The sequence below is a fragment of the Pyxicephalus adspersus genome, chromosome 11 (assembly GCF_032062135.1).
Source record: "Pyxicephalus adspersus chromosome 11, UCB_Pads_2.0, whole genome shotgun sequence".
NCBI classification, from domain to species: Eukaryota; Metazoa; Chordata; class Amphibia; order Anura; family Pyxicephalidae; genus Pyxicephalus; species Pyxicephalus adspersus.
Genome location: NC_092868.1, coordinates 16,334,354 through 16,346,874, shown reverse-complemented (window position 1 = coordinate 16,346,874; position 12,521 = coordinate 16,334,354).

Sequence of the window (12,521 nt, the reverse complement as noted above, 5' to 3'; positions counted from 1 at the left end):
TACAGGTCTACAATTTAAAAAAAAAAATTTCATGAAAACCTGTAACACTTTTGGTACAGAAATCTAGACCTCAGTGTAACACCCAGGTGGTTAATGATCTAAATTAAGTTGAGCAACAACAGAACATCTGATCATTTCTAAAAGTGCTTGACCCTGCTTGTTAGCTTGCCAATCAATGTGGTTTGATGTTGTGCTTGGCAACCTGAACCCTCTCCTATCACCATCAGGTGTGTTAGAATGAGTATGCAACACAACTGGACAGCTAATTGACAACAATTGTGTGTCAGCAAATCAACATGAGTGCAAATGTCAGACTATTAAAATTAAAAAAAAACAAAGAAATCAAAACCATGACAATTTATTCATAAGGGGAATATGTACATAATACATTCAAATACCAATATGTGACAATGTGACATTGAGAATGGGACAAAGGGAACGAGGGGAAGAATTGCTAAACAACAGAAACCGTCATTACAAACCAGGCACAAAACATTGCAGCAAAATATTAAACTAACAACAATGAGGATTACAAAGTCACATCAATGCATACCATCCAAGCAAATTTACTTGACCCCCCCCCCCCCCCCAAAAAAAAAACCAAAAAAAAAACAGTCCAGTTAAAAAAAAAAAAACCAAAAAAAAAACAGTCCAGTTAAAATAGTTAAAATTAAATGGATATGTATTTATATGCATTTGAAATGTATTTTGACATACACACACAAGTGAACAAAAAAGTATCAAAACAGTGCAACAAATGTAACAATAAATTACTCAATTTTGTGAATGAGTATAATGTAACATTCAAATGTAGCACTTACCCAAAAGAGGATGAAGCAATAAAGATTCAAATTGGCCTGTAATGGACTGTAAATGCACACAGAACAGGGAGCAGGTGTGCTAATTAATTGCTCTGACCTCACCATTGACAGAGTTTAACAGAGCCTCCTGAATCGCGCAGCCGCAAACTAATCACCTTAATTGGCGTATTCCCCTATTGCTCATTTAACAAGGCAGGAATCTGGCTGACAAGTTAAGGCGAGTGTACCAGCACTCGACTCCGGCTCCGACTCGCGGAAATACGCCTCGTATATCGGCACATATATTTGAGCAGCGAGCTTACGCGTATTTGCTTAATAAATCAATGCCATTGTATACTAATGCTACTTCCAAAAAGATTCACAAACAATAATTGGATAAGAAAATGTTATACAGTGAGTATTGATGCCAAATGTGCTACAATAGATTGATTTTATATACACTGTAAAGTTATTTGTTTTTTGTCCAATTCCTTGTAAGATAACCAAACGCACCTTCTCACCAGATCACTATGAGTATTCTCCCTATTAGTAATGATGTTTATTTATCAGTTTTTTTTATATGAGAAAGAGCAGGAATGGTGTTCGAGCATTACCATCAAGTGCCTTTCTTGCTCAGAAGCATATGGACTCAACAGGCTATGCTCTTCGTCTCCTTCAGGTTTAAATTTTCTGTTTTTTTAAAGGCATAACTTAAACCTAATATTTAAGTTTAATTCTTATCCTAAAGTGCACATTACATTTATTGGTAATCCTAACCAAAGGGCCTGATTTTATAAAGCCCTTCAAGACTCGTGGAGATAGACTATCATGGCACAACCTGGGTGATCCAGCAAATGGGAAACTCACAGCCTCCTCGGATACATATGCGAGATCAGCACTTTCTATTTTTACATTTTCTGGAATGCTATTTACCTAATCTTACCTGCACAGTGCGAGATCGGGTGACGAAAAAATGAGAACCCGGATGAAGAGGAAAAAGACAGAGACCCCCGGTGTTCAGCACGCTCTGTAATGAACAGGGAAGATAGGACAGCCCGGACGACTACAATTTTGTTATTATTATTATTACTTATCATAATTGATTTTAGCGATTGCATTTATGCTTTTTAAATTCACAAATTTGCTGCAAAAATAGCAATGAAAAGGAGAAGTACAAAAATGACATTCCATGATTTGCCATTATAAACAGCACCCACTGTGCTCCCAGTTTTATATAATTTTCTGTAAATTTGCTGGTTTATTTCATCCTTGGTTAGAGTTTTCTTTAGATGTTGAAATGTCAAGATTGCTAGAAAGATCTACAGTTAAGAAAAACCACTGAAACCTTGAATTTAACACAAAAAGTAATTATGTGATTTTTATCTAAGTGGGACAAATAGCAGATGATCTGTCTCTTTACAGTTTCTCATTAACTGCAAGTTCAAAAGAAATTTTGTGTCCAGCAGAATGCTATTACTATGAGAAAAGAAAATGACTGGGGATATAATATCCATTCAGTATAAGACCATAGAAAATGAGAGATTTTCTAGTACAATTTCAGTGTTACAATTATTGAATAAGTAGTGCACTGCATTGTAGTTTTTCAAATGTATTTTCTATTTCATTTTGTAATTATTTTTTAAAGATAATAACTGATATACACTTGTGTTTGCAAAGCATGTTGAGCTTTTTATTAACCACCTGAGCGTTACACTGAGGTCTAGATTTCTGTACCAAAAGTGTTCCACTGTTTTTCATGAAATTTTTTTTTTAAATTGTAGACCTGTAACTTACAGAAAAGCCGAGCGGCTTTTTTTTCCCTGCCGGACGGCTTCTTGTTTCAGAAGGCACCCAGGCTGGACGGAGAACGTTGCGGGATGATCAGCAGGACCAGGTAAGATGCCGGCCGGCGGAACACAAGATGCCGGCCGGCTTCTTACCGGTCCCGCTGGTATAGGAGAAGGCACCCGACGCTGGAGAGGGAGATCGACGGACGACGATCGATGGAGGACGACGCTGGAACACGAACACGACGCTGGATGAGCACAGCGGGACCAAGTAAGTGGGGATTTTAATGTACGGAAAATCTCGGGGTTAACCATTATAGCACTTTTTTTTAGCCCATACCAAGGTCGGGCTTAACGGTGGGGAGGTTAAGCAAATCTAGTGCTGCCATTACATTTTATTTATTTTCTAAAATATTTTATTATTGTTTATAACTATTAGTTATAACATTGCTTTCTCCATAGCAGAGAAGTGCTGCTGCTACCGGAAAAATTACATCTGTGCAATATTTATTTATTAAAGTGTTAAAAAATAAAGTATGATAAAGTATAAAAACCTTAAAAAATTAAAGTATTATAACTTGAAAAAAATAATTTATGAAAGGGAATAATAGTGGTTTGCGGTTTTCTAGGGTTTTTGTAAGTTTTTAAACAATATGACTACAATAGTTAGGTGAACATGTACAGCACTTTACCCCCAGCCTACAACTACCAGTACCATACTATACTCCTAATACTGTTAATATAATAAATATCACCATATAATAAATTTAGTAAGGCACATTTTACAAAATAAAGTATTTTATAAAGATTTATAAAAAGAAATCCCTAGCCCTTATTTGCCCTTCAAGGACTGAATTTGCACAACCCTACTTAAACAGTCTTTCATCATCTTAGAGTGATCTATGATTACCTTTTAATTAATTGCAATGCAATTTCATATAACATCAATGTGATTAGAGGAAACCACCAAACAGAACTGACTCCTGTATCAACAGAAAGTTAGCAGGGATTTATGAAGTAAAAAGTTTCAATGTCCATTCTCTATTTTAATCATTAGCAAGTGCATAAATAAAAAAAAGTATTTACATTTGTATTTTTAATCCTAAACAATTCCTCCAAACTTTTGGAAATGTTTATACTTATACATGCATATAAGACCTTCTAGTCTTATTTCTACTGTACTGAATCCAAATAAAATGCAGATACTTGCACTGCTTACTTTTTAACAAATACATTTAAATGATGTATTATTGAAAACAACCTAAATTTTTTAAATTTTTATATATCTTGGGTTGACCTTTAAATGAAGAACAACAGCTCCTTGCATGTTTTAAAAAAAAAATTTGACCTTAAAAAATCAATATCTCTGCAGAAATTGTGTACCCTGGTAAACATGTATCTAACGGTAGTGTACATAGTACAGACTCCTGCGGAATAGGAAAAATGCCCAAAATGGAGGAGGCACTTTAAAACAATGTCCACTAGATGTATATGGTCTGTGGTCAAAAGTTTGTCCACCCTTTGCTCTTAATACTGTGTATTGCCTCTTTTATTATCAATGATGACATGTAGTCTTTTGGGATAGTTGTACATAAAGCCCTTGATTTTCCAAGGTGGCAAAAGCATACGAAAGCCATAAATTCAAGGGTTGTCATGTTTGCATTTTTGAGATCTTCACAGAGTGGTTCAATTATTTTAAGGTTTAGGAGACTGTGATTGTCACTCCATCACCGTAGCTTATCTTCTGCTGTAGCCACTCCGAGGGTTGATTTGTAGTGTTGGTGTTCGAATTTAGGTTGTCCTTATATTCCACCCAAATATGGCTGTTCAAATTCGAATAGACCCGACCCGAAAAAAAACTAGACTCGACAGCAAAAATTCTGATAAAAAAAATTAAAAAAAATTAAAAATAATGGTAAATGAATTTATTGAATGTTTATTTAACTATTTTTTTTTTATCATGTTATCCTACAATGACATGATATCTCTTACTCTGTAACACACTTTCCAGCACAGTAATATTCTGATACATTTGTTACATTTTTATTTTATCCACTGCGAGAAAAATGTAACAAGTGTATCATATTACTGTACGTGTTACAGAGTATGAGATACTTTGCGGGCCATCCTCTCAATGATTTTGCAGCCAGGTCTGCAATCATTGAGAAGAGTGTGCGATCCCCGGGGCACTACAGGTTAACAGATTTTAACAGAATTAACAGAGTTTATCTGCAGTTCAGTTCCCACGGTCACACTACAGGTTAATTAACCTGTAGTGCCCCAGGGATTGTAGTGGAACTGCAGAGTTCATCTGCGGTTTAGTTCCCACGGTCACATGACTGTGGGAACTTTGCAGTCACAGCTGTGACTGCAGGCGATCCCCAGGGAACTACAGGTTAATTAACTTGTAGTGCCCTGGGGATTGCATACTGAGCTAATCAATGATTTCAGCCAGGTTAATTAACTTGTAATGCCCGGGGATCATAGTGGAACTGCAGAGTTCATCTGCAGTTCAGTTCCCACAGTCACATGGCCATTGGAACTTTGCAGTCACAGCAATCTGATTGCTCTTGCAGCCCTTAATAGTCCCTAAAAATAACCTGAATTCTCCCACCATTGACATCAATGGTGTTCAAATTCGGCATTCGATCACCCGAACAATTTCTCACTATTCTATCGAAAAGCTGTCGAATCGAATAGTGAGATATTCGACCAACACTATTGACTTGCGTTTTGGATCATTGCCATGTTGCAAGATCCAAGTGCATCCCATGGGCAGCTTCCAGACTAATGCGTTCATATTGGAGTCCCCTGTGTGACGCTGTAGCTTATCCCAAGAACTTTAGAGATCCACCTTCATGCTTCGCAATAAAGATGGTGCACTTTTTCAAAAGGTCTTTTTGCATCCCCTCCAATAAAACATTGATGGTTTTCACCGTAAAGTTCAACTTAGGTCTTATCACTCCAAAGGACTTTGTTCCAGAAGTTTTGAGGCTTGTCTGGATGCTGTCTGGTACATTGTAAGTGGGCTGCTTGGTGGCGTTGGCACAGTAAAGGTCTTTATTTTGCCACTTGACAGTGCAGCTCTCTTTTGTTCAAGTACAAGTACTTACTGTGCATCTTGAAACAGCAACACCACTTTGTTTCAGAGAAACCTGTATTTCAGCTGTGGCTTATGGGTTTTTCTTCGCATTTCAACATATTCCTGGCACGTTTAACTAGACGTTATCAGCTTTATCAGGTGAAAGTCAAAAAAGCGAAACTGTAACAAACGCGGTTACACTGTATACATAAAAAGTGTTATGGCTATATCTCTATCTATATCTCTTGTACTTGTGTATTTATTTTATGATGGTTTTGTATCATAAAGAGACATATCCACATTTCTTCATACAGGATGTTGTCTGAAAAAGGTTCATCCAGGCTCTGTTCCCAGGTTCCAATATGCCTATTCTTATATTGACCCTTTGGTATACTGGCCCCAGCTCTGATCTGACTACTCTTGATTCTTGCCTTCCCTGAACTTGGCTTGTCTGACTACACACTACACTGACTACCCTTCACTTTTGTACTAAACATCTTATTACTACTAGTAATTACTACTAGTTTCCAGCCCCTGCATGTACAGGGATCACAACCTGGGTTCATTGGTGAAGCCTGAGGCTGGTGTATTAGACTCTCCTTCCTGTACACTTCCCTGCCACCTGGGCTGGTGATACAGAGGGTCCACCATCCCTCCTATGATACCCGTGACACAAGCTTTAGCTGCATGACTGTAAACAACTTTTTTTGAACAAGAAGTTCAGTTGCTGTGGGAAAGTCAATGGGTGATATGTGGAAAGAGTGACATTTCATCTTAAACCTTTTTTATTTTGTTTTTTATTACTTTTTAGGTTAAAAGTACTGAAAAAATTGCAATTATTTATGTTTGTGGTTATGGGAGCCACATCATTACAACGGCATATAGGGGCCCTCAACTGTATTATGTTTATGCTTTTTCAATCCCAGCATGACTAGGATTGATTGAGTAGTGCACAATTTATGTACGAGCTCAGCCATTCCATTTTTACATATATAGTGCTGCACAGAGACTGTTTTATAATAAATGTGGCCCTGGGGCCTGGAGCTGGGGGCCCCAAATGCAGCGCCTTCCAACCCCAGACAGTTTATGCCATGGGAAATTACCGTTTGCCAACTTAAAAATTGGCCCTGGAGTTAAATAAACTCTATATATTTATTCAACCACAGATCATGCAATAGGTTAGCATTTAACTAAAATATAAGATACAGGGTTAATCTATGAAGTGCTGGTTGGCCCTGGTTGTTTGTGAACTCATTTCCCTACTTTCCTCATCATTATAAATGGCTCATTAGAAATTACATTACTAATTATGTCCTTAATCTGTGTTTGCCGCTTTTCCTTGAAGGAGGCTTTTAATTGAACAGAGTACCCTCTTGTTGAAGCAACATTATTAGGATAAAAGTTCCTAATTGACATAAAATCTTTTAAATAATTATTCCTATGTATTACTATCATGCTGTCAAGTGGATTTCTTGGACGGATCTTGAACAACATTAGGAAACCAAAAAATAAATGACTGAAGGTGGAGAATTGACCGCCTAATCTGCTCTCACACTTTATGCCATCCATGAGGTTACATTTCAGAGGATTCTTAACAGTAAATATTCTAATGCTTTTGTAAAAATATCAAGAATTATACGTTATCTGGTTTTGTCCGAATTTTTCTGGTCTTTTCAAGAGAATTTAATTTAAAACTCTACCTAAAGTTTATGTAAAGCCAACACACATTTACTTTGAATAAATGCATTTCTTTTGCATGCATCCCCACTAAAAGATTCACCCTGTCCAAGTTTCCTGGAGACCAGTGTGTTCAGTACAAAAAGAGACTGGAAATGTAAATAGAAAAATACAAAAGTTCAAAAAGACCTTGGGGTTTTCCAGAAAGTGGCAGGCAAAATGACAGCAAATAGGATTTTGATGGACAGCGTCCAAAACAGCAGAAGGATGCATTGCTATTTAATGTACGCACCCCAATTAAATTTATATAGCTGCATAATTTGTTTACGCTATATATATCCTGTTTATTAATAATAATAATTGCTAGCTGGCATCATGACCTGGATGACATGTGTTAGGAATGCCACCCATAAAGTTGTGGACAAGTAGTGCAATTTTAGTGAATGGAGTACTGACAGGCGGCAGCAGCAGCAAGAGGAGAAGGAGGCGGTGGGCCCTGAGACGGAGCGGAGACCACATTGGTAACTGGCATCTGGAGCTAGGTGTAGTGCATCGTCAATGCCACCAAGAAGTGTACAATTTTAGTGAATGGAGTACTGACAGGCGGCTGGAGCAGGAGGAGGCGGTGGGCCCTGAGACGGCATTGGTAACTGGTATCTAGAACTGGGAGTAGTGCGTTGACAATGCCACCCACCCAGAAGTGTGTAATACAATTTTAGTGAATGGAGTACTGACAAGAGGCAGCAACAACAGCAGGAGGAGGAGGCAGTGGGCCCTGAGAAGGAGTGGGGGCAGCATGAATAACTGGAATCTAGAGCTGGGTGAGTGCATCATCCATGCCACCCAGAAGTGAACAATTTTAGTGAATAGAGCACTGACAGGGGGCAGCAGCTGCAAGAGGAGAAGGAGACGGTGGGCGTTGAGACGGAGTGGGGACCACATTAGTAACTGGCATCTAGAGCTAGGTGTAGTGCATTGACACTGCCACCCACCCAGAAGTGTGTAACACAATTTTAGTGAATGGAGTACTGACAAACATCAGCAGCAACAGCAGCAGGAGGAGGCGGTGGTACCTGAGAAGGAGCAGGGACCACATTGGTAACTGGCATCTAGAGCTGGGTGTAGTGCATCATCAATGCCACCCACCCAGAAGTGTGTAATATAATTTTAGTGAATGGAGTACTGACAGGCTGCAGCACCAACATCAGAACAATAAGGCAGTGGGCCCTGAGAAGGAGCGGGGACCACATTGGTAAATGGCATCTAGAGCTGGGTGTAGTCCATCGTTAGTGCCACCCAGAAGTGTGTAATACAAGTATCTGAAAATTGTTAGGGCCACACCAAGATGTTTTATGCTGTGCGCCAGCACTGTTGCTGTGGTCTGCGGTGCCGGAAGAGGTAGGAAGGTAGACGATATTGCTAGTTTGCATCATGAAGTGGATGATATGAATGTCAACCCTCAATCTTACAATACTTAGCTGAAAAATTAGGCAAACGCAATGGTACCTATCAGTTTGCCAGTCCTGGGGGTTTTCATCTGCAGTTTGTCGACCTCCCGGAAGCAGCAGAAATATAAAGTACATTGCTACCTGGCACAATGGCAAGCATGACATTGGCGATGAATGCCACCCCTGGACGTTGCGATAACTAGCAGTGTGTTGGTGATAGGCAGCCACAGACTTAGCACAGGAGCAGTGTTGGTTCACAGAGGCATCATGGTTGGCCAGTGAGTACTTGTGTCATTCAATCAGTTACATCTGCAGTGGGGATATGATAGTTGTTAGTAACCCTCCTTTCGTTCATTTTCAAAAAGGTGAGGCGATTGACTCTTTCCGGTGACAGCTGTGATCATTTGTTCATGAGCACTCCGCCAGCGGCACCGAAGGTTCTTTCGGACAGAACACTGGATGCCGGGCACGAAAGAAGCTTGATGGCATACTGTGCCAACTGCGGGCAGATTTCAAGCCTGTTGGCCCAAAAATAAAAATGGCCTCACTTCTGTCAGGACAGGCATCCTCCTCATAACTGCTGTCGTCAACACCACCACCAGCCAGAAAAGAGCCAACGTATGCATGCACATGTTTGAGGTGGCCGCATCAGGTTTCGCCAGGCATCCAGAAAATCCCCCCTGCCTTGGCCTAGACTTTTGGACATGTGCAGCCTGTTGCCACTACTTCTGCTGCCGCCGCTACAGGAGGATGTGGTGGTGGCACTGTCCGCCTGAGCTCCCTGTGTGGAATGTGGTGCCCAGAACTCCTCACACAGCCGGTCGCAAAGTACTCTGCTCAGGCGGGTCACTTTTAATTTCTCTTGTGCCGGGTTGGGTAGAAACTGTGACATTTTGTCTTTCTAGCAGTGATTCAGAAGGGTGGTCAGCCAGTAATCATCCTGGTTTTTGATGCTGCAAATTTGGGGGTCCCTCCGTAGGCAACAACATGTAGACACACATATGAAACAGGGGTTCCCTGGGCTCATCCTCCTCCTGTCCCCCAGTAGGTGCCAAAACATCTTTCCCCTCATCACCCACCTCCTCCTCTTCAAGCTGCAGCATAATTATCTTCCTCCTCCTCTTGAAAATCCTGATGCTGGCTGTCCACTATGCAGTATAATGTCACCCTCATCCTCCTCCCCCATTTCTTCCCCTCCTCTCCCATCCTCATCACCCACCTCCTCCTCTTCAAGCTGCAGCAGTTCCTGTTGTTCCATTGCCCGCACAATGCCTGGGGCATGACAGCACAAATGTGGGTTGGACGGGTCCTGTCCAGCAGCCCCAACATGGTCTCCCTCTTCATGATCATCATAATTATCTTCCTCCACCTCCTTAAAATCCTCATGCTGGCCAGTGTCCCTTCTTGCTTCTCCTGATGCTGGCTGTGCGCTATGGACTATATTGTCACCCTCATCCTCCTCCCCCATTTCTTCCCCTCCTCTCCCATCACCACTTTCCATCAGGTCACACAGGGTATTATCAACCGCTCCCGACTCGTTTGTGGGCTGCTCAAAGGGTACCTTGCACAGCGTCTCTATCTGCAGCCACTGGTCACTGGTAAAATAGCTAAGTTGTGTGGCTGTAGCAAGGGCCCCGCTGCCTCCATGCACCACGCTGCCTCCATGCACCATGCTGACCAAGTAATGGCGGATGGCTAGCTTTTTTTCACACAGACACTAGAGCATGTGCAGGGTGGAGTTCCATCTAGTCACAGTGTCACAAATGAGTCTACGCTGTGGCAGCCTCTGTTGGTGCTGGATCTTGCTAAGTGCCGCGGCGGCAGTAGGGGATTGGCATACATGGCTACAGATGGAGCAAGCCTGTCTCAGTATGTCCCGCAGTCCTGGGTACATGCGGAGGAACTTCTGCATTAGCAGGTTCAGTGCGTGTGCCACAAGGTTGGCCCCATTGTCGCACACTACGTTGCCTGTTGTGAGCTGGGAGGGTGTCAGCCAAGCCTCAACCTCTCTGTGCATGGCGGACAAGAGTTCTCTGGCGGTGTGACTTTTCCGCACACTGCCTGGTAACGCGTGTGCTTGAGGGAGGCGTACCAGCCTAACCACAGTGTCCTCTGCTGCTGGCCTTTCAGGAGGAGTGTCGAAAAGAGAGGGCATGGTGGTAGAAGGAATGAAAAAGGAGGAGGAGAAGGGGGGAGAGGACTGGTGATGAAGTATCAGCTTCTGCCTGCAGATGCCCCATGCTTTCCCACCACACCCCTCGGCGGGGGTACCAGGTGCTGCAATGCCGCTTGTGGACTACCACTGAGCTATGCAAGGCCAACCAGTGAGCGGTGAAGGACAGGTAGCGTTCCACTCTGTGCCTGGTTGTTCAGCTGTCCATGATGACGTGGATTTGGCTAGACACCAAGAATGCCAATGCCTGGAAGAGGTTACCGATTACATGTGCATGTAAACTGGGAACAGCTGTGTGGGAGAAGTAATGCCTGCTTGGTATATTCCACCACCGCTCGGCACAGGCCATCAGGTCATGGGAGGGAGCAGAGTCCACAATGCTGTATGACAGTAGCTGCAAGGCCAATAGTTTGAATAGACGTGATTTGAGATCAATTACTCTTTTATTGGTTGGGCCCATAGCCTGATGCCTTGCACAGAACTCCGGTAGATTGGTCTGAAGGGACTGGGAGCTAGGAGAGCTGAAGGGGTCACTGGAGTACCCATCTTGCGGCGACAAACGTTGTCTGACGACAGGAAACCTGCGGAGAGACGCTGATACTTCATCGCCGCTAGAATTCTGGCTGGCCCCAACCTCCTTAGACATAGTAGCAATGACGGTTGAAGGTGGAGAAGGAGTCAATGTAGGTGGAAGAAGAGAGGATGACATGGTTGCACCTCCTGCACGCAATTACTGCTCCCACTTTGGTTTGTGGTTCCTGCGCATGTGGGAAAGCAGGGATGTTGTGCCCAAATGTGATCCAGCCTGTCCCCTGCGGATGTGCCTGTAGCACAAGATGCACATTGCTACGCACCTGTCATCGTCTTTCAGCGTGAAAAAAGACCACACTGGAGAGGTGCGTGCAACTGCTCTGCTGCTCTTTTTCTTTGCCTGCCTCTTCATCTGCTGGGTACCCTGCGTCTGCTCCAGCTCCATCTCCCCACAGTCACATCATCTCTGACTGTTCCCCTGCTTGTGCCCACTCGTCTGTGTGTTCTTTGGGACTCACATGAGGCAGGTTTGTGGTTCCTTCCATCCCCAGTCTATTGCTGCTGTTGCCTTTCCTCTATGTCTGTTTCTGAACTGCTGCTAGCCCTTAAATGCTCCGGTGGTTCCCAGGTGACATCACGGTCGTCATCATCCTCATTTTCATCTAAGCCAACATCTGCGAATGCAGCCACTGATCCAGAACCCAGCAAGTGCTGACCACACTCTCCAAGGGTCTCAAAGTCTGCCTCCTGCTCTGAAATTCGCACTTCAGATCCTTAGGCTGTTCGTCAAACAACAAGGTAGAGTCATCGGGAGGTACAGGCACATTAGCCACGCTAACTCCTGTCTTTGCTCCTGTCACAGTTGTGCTGGTTGCTGCTGCTGCTGCAGAATAAGAGCCTGCTGAGGCCCCTGAGACCCAGTCCACAATACTCCCCACATGACGTGGCTGTATGATTGTATTCCACCCTCTCAATACATCTACCAGCGTACTGGTGCTCCCCACACATCTCAGACCTGTTTGA